The 11622-nt window shown below is 39.2% G+C and overlaps 1 long non-coding RNA gene across 1 annotated transcript in view; it reads left to right on the top strand.

The window, feature by feature from the left end:
* The first annotated feature begins 811 nt into the window (after positions 1 to 811).
* LOC132510349 (uncharacterized) overlaps positions 812 to 11622 on the top strand; it is a 173670-nt gene continuing 162859 nt past the window's right edge. Inside the window, exon 1 of the long non-coding RNA XR_009537290.1 lies at positions 812 to 988. This is a non-coding gene — a long non-coding RNA (uncharacterized LOC132510349). The remainder of the gene's footprint in view (positions 989 to 11622) is intronic.

Below are 11622 nucleotides of genomic sequence, written 5' to 3'. Positions count from 1 at the left end.
TCCACTGGAAAAGCGTCCCAGTTGGGAAGAAGTGGACAGCAGCATCCTATTCCTTGATAAGGAACGTTCTGGACTCAGTTTGTGAGATGTGGGGCGCTCCCCAGGTTGCTCAGGAGTCTTTTCCACACTGTCAAGGGCAGGTAGAAAGTTTCTGACAGTGTTGGTGATGGAGAGCCGGATATAATTACGAAAGAAGTCTGGGGGAGTCAAGTACGCTTGGGGGAGGTGTTAGCACGGCAGGGTCGGAGGGTCGCTACTGGGGAGGGAAGGAACTGAGAGACACCGTTGGCAAAAGAAGAGGAAAAGGGAGCGTCAGGAGGAGCCTCCCTCCAGGGGCGACAGAATAGGGGCGGGCGCGTTGTCTCTGAGACGCGAGGAAAACGACGTGAGAGAAGAACCTAGAGGCTGCGAGGAAGCGAACAGCGGGGCTGCCTCAGGGAGGGAAGCAGCCCGGCTGAAGCCCCTCATCTCGAGGCGGCTTGTTTGACTCAGCGTCCCTGCACCTCGGCCGCCCTTTTCGTCCTTCTCCCCTCAGGGTCGCTCACCACCCAGTTTGTCGGCTCCAGCAAGACACACAGCTGCCTTCCTTACCTCACGAACTCTCCGCGCCACAAATTCAAGTAAGAGTTCCAGAGCCTCGCAGCCCGGAACGTCTCCCAGAGTGAAGGACAGATGGACCAATCGAAGCCCGGCTGGCCGCAAGCGTACAAGGCGGTGGGCTGGGCGAAGTGATGGGGTGGGACCAAACTGCGCTGCCAAGACGATGGCTTCCGGTGGGCGGGCTGTGGTGACTTACAGCCGGAAGGCGAGACGCCGCGGGAAAAGCGGTCCTGTTAGGTGGTCAAGGTGGTTTGGAGCTGAGGTCGTCTTCTCAAGAGTAACCGCGGGCCTGTGCTACGGTCACGCCACCGGCCTTCGTTTCCTTTAGCCTTCTCTCTCACCAAACGATTTTCCTGTCCATTTATAAAGTGCAAGTTGTTTCCCCAAGGTAAGCGTGTAGTACCATCACCCCTTGTTGGGTAAGGGGTAACGGAAACTTGAGTCCACTTTGTCACCCGGGGAGCGGGTACTAAAAAAAGGAAAAGGTGAAAATTTGGATTTCTAAACATTTAGTAATGGTTTACCGTGTGAATTTTTACTGTATCGTACACAGTTTGTAGTCTTTAAATATTGGGTGCAACTTGAGTTACGGTTAAATTTAAAATTCTAGTTATTTCTGACCGTCAAATTTCATCCGTCAAATTTCATCTAAACCGGGTATTAAAGAGCTTAATTTAAAAATTTTATGTAACAGTCTAAAAGCTTCTCTAATTTAAGTTCTTAATCTCCCGTAAGTCTGAAGTTAGATGGTAAGATGGGCAGGTGCTTTGAATCCAGACCATTTCAGGAATCAAACTAATTAAGCTGAGGCTCCTCGTTTCTTAGATCATCACTTGAATCTAAAATAATTGAAACCAGGTGCTATGCATGGCTCCTTTGGTTCAACGTGTATCTCTTTTGGCGATAATGGTCTCACATAAGTCTCTCATTTATGGAAGAACGTAAGCATTGTTGAAATGATGGAGGAGAAGTAAGGCTTTCTACAGACAAATAATACTTTTAAAAAAAACTTACAGCTTTGAAACACATCTTTTAACAAAACAAAAGTCGTTAAATTCTTGTCTCCAAAATCTAAAAGAAAAATTCAGCAGAACTTAACTGCTTATCAAGAAGAATTTCTTCCTCTACACTTAAGACAGGGAAGCATTTGTGAAAGCTTAGATCTATATGTGTTTAGGTTCCTGCCAACCCCTTTCTTAAAATTCCATCTTTAAAACTCCTTGCTATTGAGCACTTTTCCAGCAGCTTGGATGAAACATTCCAAATAACTTACTCAGCCTGAAGGTTAGAAATTTCATTAAATAAAAAATTAAATATATTAGAATACTTAGGTATGAAACATTAATGAACAGAGTAACACATTCTTCAGGAGAAGAGGCACTTAAGAAAACACAGGCCACCTGCACTGTGGAGCCATCTACTGTGATGAGATTTGACAAGCAAGAGATCAAAAAAATGGCCAGATTTCAAAAGAGAATGTTCTGTGAGATGCTTATTGCCCTCATAGACCATTTGAAAATAAAATCAACTCTCAGCAGAAGCCCAAGAGGCTTTAGAGATGAACCAGACCATCCTTTGCATGTCAGTATTATACTGAACAAAGTCAGTTATACTGTTATTTATCTGCAGGGGGAAAATGCCTAAATTTTATAAGGATTTAGGACATTAATTAAGAAATATATAGTGGTTATAGAGTTTAGAAAGCCAAGAAAGGAGACCTGAATCTAAGGTAGATTTACTTGGGAAAAACAATGTTCTCTAGTAGCATTTGACTTTGTACTCTCCATTCCTCTCACCTAAATGTCCTCTCCCCTCTGCTTGGTTGAATCTTACTAATCTCTCACGACCCAGGTCACATTTTGAATTTTTTTGAGCTGTAACCCATAGTTAACTCTCTCCCTCCAGAACACCTATAGAATTATAAATATACTCTTTATTTGGCTTTTTTGTTCTTTAGGACTGGTAAAGTTTTTATCATTTATGTTGATGAATGTATCTTACATATAGTTTGCCACATCTGCTAGATTCTAAGCTACTTAGAGTTGTATTCACCACTGTACCTGGCAGAATGACTTGAACATGGTAAACATAATTCTGATGTAAAAATGCCTAAGTTAAGATTAGTATTAAATATAGTTGGTAGCTGTATTAGTTTTCTGGGTTTGCTGTAACAGAATACCACAGACTGAGGGAATAAACAGCAGCAATTAATTTTCTCACAATTCTAGAGGCTAGAAAGTCCAATATCAAGGTGTCAGCAGGGTTGATTTCATTCTGAAGCCTCTCTCTTTGGCATGTAGTTTTGCCTCTGCCTTCACATGGTCTTTACTTCATGGACATACACATCTGTGTCCATATTTCTTCTTATAAGGACATCAGACATATTGGATTAGGGCCCATCCTAAAGACCTCATTTTAATTTAGTTACCTCTTTAAAGACCTTCTCTCCAAATATGGTTGCATTCTGAAGTACTGGGGATTAGGACTTCAGCATATGAATTTGTGGGGGGGGGGGGACACAATTCAGTCCGTAACAATAACCAACACTCAAAAAGAAGAAATGATTGGGAGCAGTTGTCTGTCATCATTAGAACTCTCATCTTTAGACCTATAGATAACATAATTGTGTACATCAGATTAGCATAAGGTAATAGGGAGTGGGAGAGCCTGTGGTAAGTCAGAGAATATTTGCCCAAAGACATTCAAATTAAAATTTGTCAAAAAACAAAAAACACAACGCACACACACACACGTCCCAGCACACCAACAAAATACTGGGTCATCCAAACAAACAAAGAAAAACAGCTGATTGGTTTTGCCTCATAGGGATCTGGTTTGCAAAAACCACCGGCATATTATTTCATTTGGAATCTATAACCTCTTAAGTAGATACTGGTCATACTAAGTATGTTTTTGCATATCCAAAGACATTTTCCCCAGATCCCATTGGTTCACACATAACTTTTTTATTGAGTACCTGCTTTATTGAAGGAACTGTACTAAGTGCCTTGCTGAGATTAAAATCCATAAATTTAGCCACGTATATCCAAGAGTTACAAGGACATCCAATTTTTGACATAATTTATTAAATGCATAACCATGCATAGTTTAGTATTTTGGGGGATACAGCTTTATCCTGTAAATAAATTAGAACTCTGAAAAAAAATTCTTTGTCAGATTCTGTGCTCTGATAAGGCCAAGGTTCTGATCTCAAATGCAAGTGTAAAGGACAGGAGACATATACAAAAATAATTATAGTGCAAGATAAAAATGAGACTGTAAGAGAATTATAAAGTACTGTGGGAAATTAGAGGAGGAAAAGATTTCTTCCAGGTTGGCGAGTTACTAAAAGTGTTTACTGCAATTAGAATTACTCTTTCTTGTAGCACTTGGTACACATTAACCAATGTGTTGTATGTTAGTTATTTGCATATGTTCACAACTCCCCCAGTACAATCTGAAATATAGAAGAATGTTTTAATCTTTATATGCTCCAGTCTAGTGTTGCTCAAAAGTATCAGAGTCACCTGGGGAACTTTTTAACAATAAACTTTTCTCAACTCTGGCTCTATAGATTCTAATTTAGTAGGCCTGGAGGAATGCTAGAGAATCTCTGTTTTTAAAAGGTTTCTCCCACTTAATGATTCTGATTATCAACCCCACTTAGAACCTTCTGCCCTAGAGCACCTGGTATATAGTATGCTCTCAATAAGTTCTTGTCACATTAAATGAGTGGAGCTGTGATTTAGTAAGATTAAAAAGGCCCCTGTGTGCAGGATGAATTAGAGTGGAAAATATCCTAGAGGCAAGGAAATCCTATTACAGATGTCCAGCTAAGAAATGAAGCAGGCTTAAACTAGGGTAGAGGCCATAGGAAAGGAGAGAAATGGTTGAGAAACATTGAAAAGATAGAATATACAGAATTAGATGAAACTTGATAGTTGCAGTAGTTCCCAAAACAGTGTGGCTAAGATTAACATGAGGTGTTTATTTAATAAGCAGGTTGCTGGACTCTATGTATGAAATCCTGTTTGGCTGGTCCAAGGTGAAGCACATGAATCTGAATTTTTTTTTAAAATTTATTTTATATTGGAGTATAGTTGATTAACAATGTTTCAGGTGTATAACAAAGTGATTCAGTTATACATATACATGTATCTATTATTTTTCAAATTCTTGTCCTATTTAGGTTATTACAGAGTATTGAGCCAGTACTGTACTATACAGTAGGTCCTTGTTGGTTATGTATTTTAAATAGAGCACTGTGTACACGTCAATCCCAAATTCCCAATCTATCCCTCCCCATACCCTTCCCTGCTGGTAACCATAAGTTCCTTCCCTAACTCTGTGAGCCTGTTTTGGTTTTGAAATAAGTTCATTTCCATCATTTTTTTTTAGATTCTGCATATAAGCAGTATCATATATTTCTCTCTCTCTCTGACTTCACTTAGTATGATAATCTCCACGTCTATCCATGTTGCTGCAAATGGCATTATTTCATTGTTTTTAATGGCTGAGTAACATTCCCTTACATATGTACCACACCTCCTTTATCCACTCATCTGTCAATAAACATTTAGGTTGCTTCCATGTCTTGCTGCTATGAACATTGGGGTGCATGTATCCTTTCGAACCATGATTTTTTCTGGCTATGTGCCCAGGAGTGGGATTGCTGGGTCATATGGTAGCTCTGTTTTTACTTTTTAAAGTAACGTCCATACTGTTCTGCATAGTAGCTGTACCAGTTTACATTCCCACCAAGAGTGTAGGAGGGTTCTCTTTCCTCCACACCCTCTCCAGCATTTATTGTTTGTAGATTTTTGAATATGGCCATTCTGACCTGTGTGAAGTGATACCTTATTGCAGTTTTGGTTTGCATTTCTCTAATAATTAGTGATGTTGAGTATCTTTTCATGTGCCTCTTGGCCATCAATATGTCTTCTCTGGAGAAATGTCTATTTAGGTCCTCTGCCTATTTTTTTTTTTAACATCTTTATTGGGGTATAATTGCTTTACAATGGTGTGTTAGTTTCTGGTTTATAACAAAGTGAATCAGTCATACATAAACATATGTTCCCATATGTCTTCTCTCTTGCGTCTCCCTCCCTCCCACCCTCCCTATCCCACCCCTCCAGGCTGTCACAAAGCACCGAGCCAATATCCCTGTGCCATGCGGCTGCTTCCCACTAGCTAACTACCTTACTACGTTTGTTAGTGTGTATATGCCCATGCCTCTCTCTCGCCCTGTCACAGCTCACCCTTCCCCCTCCCCATAACCTCAAGTCCGTTCTCTAGGAGGTCTGCGTCTTTATTCCTGCTTTACCCCAGGTCTTCATGATATTTTTTTTCTTAAATTCCATATATATGTGTTAGCATACGGTATTTGTCTTTTTCTTTCTGACTTACTTCACTCTGTATGACAGACTCTAGGTCTACCCACCTCATTACAAATAGCTCAATTTCGTTTCTTTTTATGGCTGAGTAATATTCCATTGTATATATGTGCCACATCTTCTTTATCCATTCATCCGATGATGGGCACTTAGGTTGTTTCCATCTCCGGGCTATTGTAAATAGAGCTGCAGTGAACATTTTGGTACATGACTCTTTCTGAATTTCGGTTTTCTCAGGGTATATGCCCAGTAGTGGGATTGCTGGGTCATATGGTAGTTCTATTTGTAGTTTTTTAAGGAACCTCCATACTGTTCTCCATAGTGGCTGAACCAATTCACATTCCCACCAGCAGTGCAAGAGTGTTCCCTTTTCTCCACACCCTCTCCAGCATTTATTGTTTCTAGATTTATGATGGCCATTCTGACTGGTGTGAGATGATATCTCATTGTAGTTTTGATTTGCATTTCTCTAATGATTAATGATGTTGAGCATTCTTTCATGTGTTTGTTGGCAGTCTGTATATCTTCTTTGGAGAAATGTCTATTTAGGTCTGCTGCCCATTTTTGGATTGGGTTGTTTGTTTTCTTGTTATTGAGCTGCATGAGCTGCTTGTAAATTTTGGAGATTAATCCTTTGTCGGTTGCTTCATTTGCAAATATTTTCTCCCATTCTGAGGGTTGTCTTTTGGTCTTGTTTCTGGTTTCCTTTGCTGTGCAAAAGCTTTGAAGTTTCATTAGGTCCCATTTGTTTATTTTTGTTTTTATTTCCATTACTCTAGGAGGTGGGTCAGAAAGGATCTTGCTGTGATTTATGTCATAGAGTGTTCTGCCTATGTTTTCCTCTAAGAGTTTGATAGTTTCTGGCCTTATTTTAGGTCTTTAATCCATTTTGAGCTTATTTTTGTGTATGGTGTTAGGGAGTGATCTAATCTCATACTTTTACATGTACCTGTCCAGTTTTCCCAGCACCACTTATTGAAGAGGCTGTCCTTTCTCCACTATACATTCCTGCCACCTTTATCAAAGATAAGCTGTCCATATGTGCTTGGGTTTATCTCTGGGCTTTCTATCCTGTTCCATTGATCTATCTTTCTGTTTTTGTGCCAGTACCATACCGTCTTGATAACTGTAGCTTTGTAGTATAGTCTGAAGTCAGGGAGCCTGACTTCAGTTCCTCCAGTTCCTTCTTTCGTTCTCAAGATTGCTTTGGCTATTCGGGGTCTTTTGTGTTTCCATACAAATTGTGAAATTTTTTGTTCTAGTTCTGTGAAAAATGCCAGTGGTAGTTTGATAGGGATTGCATTGAATCTATAGATTGCTTTGGGTAGTAGAGTCATTTTCACAATGTTGATTCTTCCAATCCAAGAACATGGTATATCTCTCCGTCTATTTGTATCATCTTTAATTTCTTTCATCAGTGTCTTATAATTTTCTGCATACAGGTCTTTTGTCTCCTTAGGTAGGTTTATTCCTAGATATTTTATTCTTTTTGTTGCAATGGTAAATGGGAGTGTTTTCTTGATTTCACTTTCAGATTTTTCATCATTAGTATATAGGAATGCCAGAGATTTCTGTGCATTAATTTTGTATCCTGCTACTTTACCAAATTCATTGATTAGCTCTAGTAGTTTTCTGGTAGCATCTTTAGGGTTCTCTATGTATAGGATCATGTCATCTGCAAACAGTGACAGCTTTACTTCTTCTTTTCCGATTTGGATTCCTTTTATTTCCTTTTCTTCTCTGATTGCTGTGGCTAAAACTTCCAAAACTATGTTGAATAAGAGTGGTGAGAGTGGGCAACCTTGTCTTGTTCCTGATCTTAGTGGAAATGCTTTCAGTTTTTCACCATTGAGGATGATGTTTGCTGTGGGCTTGTCATATATGGCCTTTATTATGTTGAGGAAAGTTCCCTCTATGCCTACTTTCTGCAGGGTTTTTATCATAAATGGGTGTTGAATTTTGTCAAAAGCTTTCTCTGCATCTATTGAGATGATCATATGGTTTTTCTCCTTCAATTTGTTAATATGGTTTATCACATTGATAGATTTGCGTATATTGAAGAATCCTTGCATTCCTGGAATAAACCCCACTTAATCATGGTGTATGATCCTTTTAATGTGCTGTTGGATTCTGTTTGCTAGTATTTTGTTGAGGATTTTTGCATCTATGTTCATCAATGATATTGGCCTGTAGTTTTCTTTCTTTGTGACATCCTTGTCTGGTTTTGGTATCAAGGTGATGGTGGCCTCGTAGAAGGAGTTTGGGAGTGTTCCTCCCTCTGCTATATTTTGGAAGAGTTTGAGAAGGATAGGTGTTAGCTCTTCTCTAAATGTTTGATAGAATTCGCCTGTGAAGCCATCTGGTCCTGGGCTTTTCTTTGTTGGAAGATGTTTAATCACAGTTTCAATTTCAGTGCTTGTGATTGGTGTGTTCATATTTTCTATTTCTTCCTGATTCAGTCTTGGCAGGTTGTGCATTTCTAAGAATTTGTCCATTTCTTCCAGGTTGTCCATTTTATTGGCATAGAGTTGCTTGTAGTAATCTCTCATGATCTCTTTTATTTCTGCAGTGTCAGTTGTTACCTCTCCTTTTTCATTTCTAATTCTGTTGATTTGAGTCTTCTCCCTTTTTTTCTTGATGAGTCTGGCTAGTGGTTTATCTATTTTGTTTATCTTCTCAAAGAACCAGCTTTTAGTTTTATTGATCTTTGCTATTGTTTCCTTCATTTCTTTTTCATTTATTTCTGATCTGATTTTTATGATTTCTTTCCTTCTGCTAGCTTTGGGGTTTTTTTGTTCTTCTTTCTTTAATTGCTTGATGTGCAAGGTTAGGTTGTTTATTCGAGATGTTTCCTGCTTCTTAAGGTGGGCTTGTATTGCTATAAACTTCCCCCTTAGAACTGCTTTTGCTGCATCCCATAGGTTTTGGGTCGTTGTGTCTCCATTGTCATTTGTTTCTAGGTATATTTTGATTTCCTCTTTGATTTCTTCAGTGATCACTTCATTATTAAGTAGTGTATTGTTTAGCCTCCATGTGTTTGTATTTTTTACAGATCTTTTCCTGTAATTGATATCTAGTCTCATGGCGTTGTGGTCAGAAAAGATACTTGATACAATTTCAATTTTCTTAAATTTACCAAGGCTTGATTTGTGACCTAAGATATGATCTATCCTGGAGAATGTTCCATGAGCACTTGAGAAAAATGTGTATTCTGTTGTTTTTGGATGGAGTGTCCTATAAATATCAATTAAGTCCATCTTGTTTAATGTATCATTTAAAGCTTGTGTTTCCTTATTTATTTTCATTTTGGATGATCTGTCCATGGGTGAAAGTGGGGTGTTTAAGTCCCCTACTATGAACGTTTTACTGTCGATTTCCCCTTTTATGGCTGTTAGTATTTGCCTTATGTATTGAGGTGCTCCTATGTTGGGTGCATAAATATTTACAATTGTTATATCTTCTTCTTGGATCGATCCCTTGATCATTATGTAGTGTCCTTCTTTGTCTCTTTTAATAGTCCTTATTTTAAAGTCTATTTTGTCTGATATGAGAGTTGCTACTCCAGCTTTCTTTTGGTTTCCATTTGCATGGAATATCTTTTTCCATCCCCTTACTTTCAGTCTGTATGTGTTTCTAGGTCTGAAGTGGGTCTCTTGTAGACAGCATATATAAGGGTCTTGTTTTTGTATCCATTCAGCTAATCTGTGTCTTTTGGTGTGAGCATTTAGTCCATTTACATTTAAGGTAGTTATCGATATGTATGTTCCTATTCCCATTTTCTAAATTGTTTTGGGTTCGTTATTATAGGTCTTTTCCTTCTCTTGTGTTTCTTGCCTAGAGAAGATCCTTTAGCATTTGTTGTAAAGCTGGTTTGGTGGTGCTGAACTCTCTTAGCTTTTGCTTGTCTGTAAAGTTTTTAATTTCTCCATCAAATCTGAATGAGATCCTTGCTGGGTAGAGTAGTCTTGGCTGCAGGTTTTTCTCCTTCATCACATTCAGTATGTCCTGCCACTCCCTTCTGCCTTGTAGGGTTTCTGCTGAGAGATCAGCTGTTAACCTTATGGGGATTCCCTTATGTGTTATTTGTTGTTTTTCCCTTGCTGCTTTTAATATGCTTTCTTTGTATTTAATTTTTGACAGTTTGATTAATATGTGTCTTGGCGTATTTCTCCTTGTATTTATCCTGTATGGGACTCTCTGTGCTTCCTGGACTTGATTAACTATTTCCTTTCCCATATTAGGGAAGTTTTCAACTATAATCTCTTCAAATATCTTCTCAGTCCCTTTCTTTTTCTCTTCTTCTTCTGGAACCCCTATAATTCAAATGTTGGTGCGTTTAATGTTGTCCCAGAGGTGTCTGAGACTGTCCTGAGTTCTTTTCATTCTTTTTTCTTTATTCTGCTCTGCAGTACTTATTTCCACTATTTTATCTTCCAGGTCACTTATCCGTTCTTCTGCCTCAGTTATTCTGCTATTGATCCCATCTAGAGTACTTTTAATTTCATTTATTGTGTTGTTCATCGTTGCTTGTTTCATCTTTAGTTCTTCTAGGTCCTTGTTAACTGATTCTTGCATTTTGTCCATTCTATTGTCCATTCTATCTCCAAGATTTCGGATCAACCTTACTATCATTATTCTGAATTCTTTTTCAGGTAGACTGCCTATTTCCTCTTCATTTGTTAGATCTGGTGCATTTTTATCTTGCTCCTTTATCTGCTGTGTGTTTTTCTGTCTTCTCATTTTGCTTATCTTACTGTGTTTGGGGTCTCCTTTTTGCAGGCTGCAGGTTCGTAGTTCCTCCTGTTTTTGATGTCTGTCCCCAGTGGCTAAGGTTGGTTCAGTGGGTTGTGTAGGCTTCCTGGTGGAGGGGACTAGTGCCTGTGTTGTGGTGGATGAGGCTGGATCTTGTCTCTCTAGTGGGCAGGTTCACGTCTGGTGGTGTGTTTTGGGGTGTCTGTGGCCTTATTATGATTTTAGGCAGCCTCTCTGCTAATGGGTGGGGTTGTGTTCCTGTTTTGCTAGTTGTTTGGCATAGGTTTTCCAGCACTGTGGCTTGCTGGTCGTTGAGTGAAGCTGGGTGCTGGTTTTAAGATGGAGGTCTCTGGGAGATTTTCGCCGTTTGATATTATGTGGAGCTGGGAGGTCTCTTGTTGACCAGTGTCCTGAAGTTGGCTCTCCTACCTCAGAGGCAGAGCCCTGCCTCCTGGCTGGAGCACCAAGAGCTTTTCATCCACACGGCTCAGGATAAAAGGGAGAAAAAGTAGAGGGAATTAGTAGAAGTATGAGGAAAGAAAGAAGGAAAGGAGGGTAGGAAGGAAGGAAGAAAGAAAGAAGCAAAGAAGGCAAGAAGGAAAGAAAGGAGGGAGGGAGGGAGGAAGGAAGGAAGGAGGGAAAGAAGGAAAAAAGACAGAAAGAAAGAAGATACAGTAAAAATAAAATAAAGTATAATAAAGTTATTGAATTAAAAAATTCTTATTTAGATAAAAAAAGGGACGGATAGAACCTTAGGACAAATGTTGGAAGCAAAGCTATACAGACAAAATCTTACACAGAAGCATACACATACACCCTCACTAAAAGAGGTAAATGGGGAAAAATCATAAATCTTGCTGTCAGAGACCACCGCCTC

The sequence above is a fragment of the Lagenorhynchus albirostris genome, chromosome 19, assembly GCF_949774975.1.
Source record: "Lagenorhynchus albirostris chromosome 19, mLagAlb1.1, whole genome shotgun sequence".
Taxonomy (NCBI): Eukaryota; Metazoa; Chordata; class Mammalia; order Artiodactyla; family Delphinidae; genus Lagenorhynchus; species Lagenorhynchus albirostris.
This window is presented reverse-complemented; position numbering and strand designations above follow the sequence as displayed.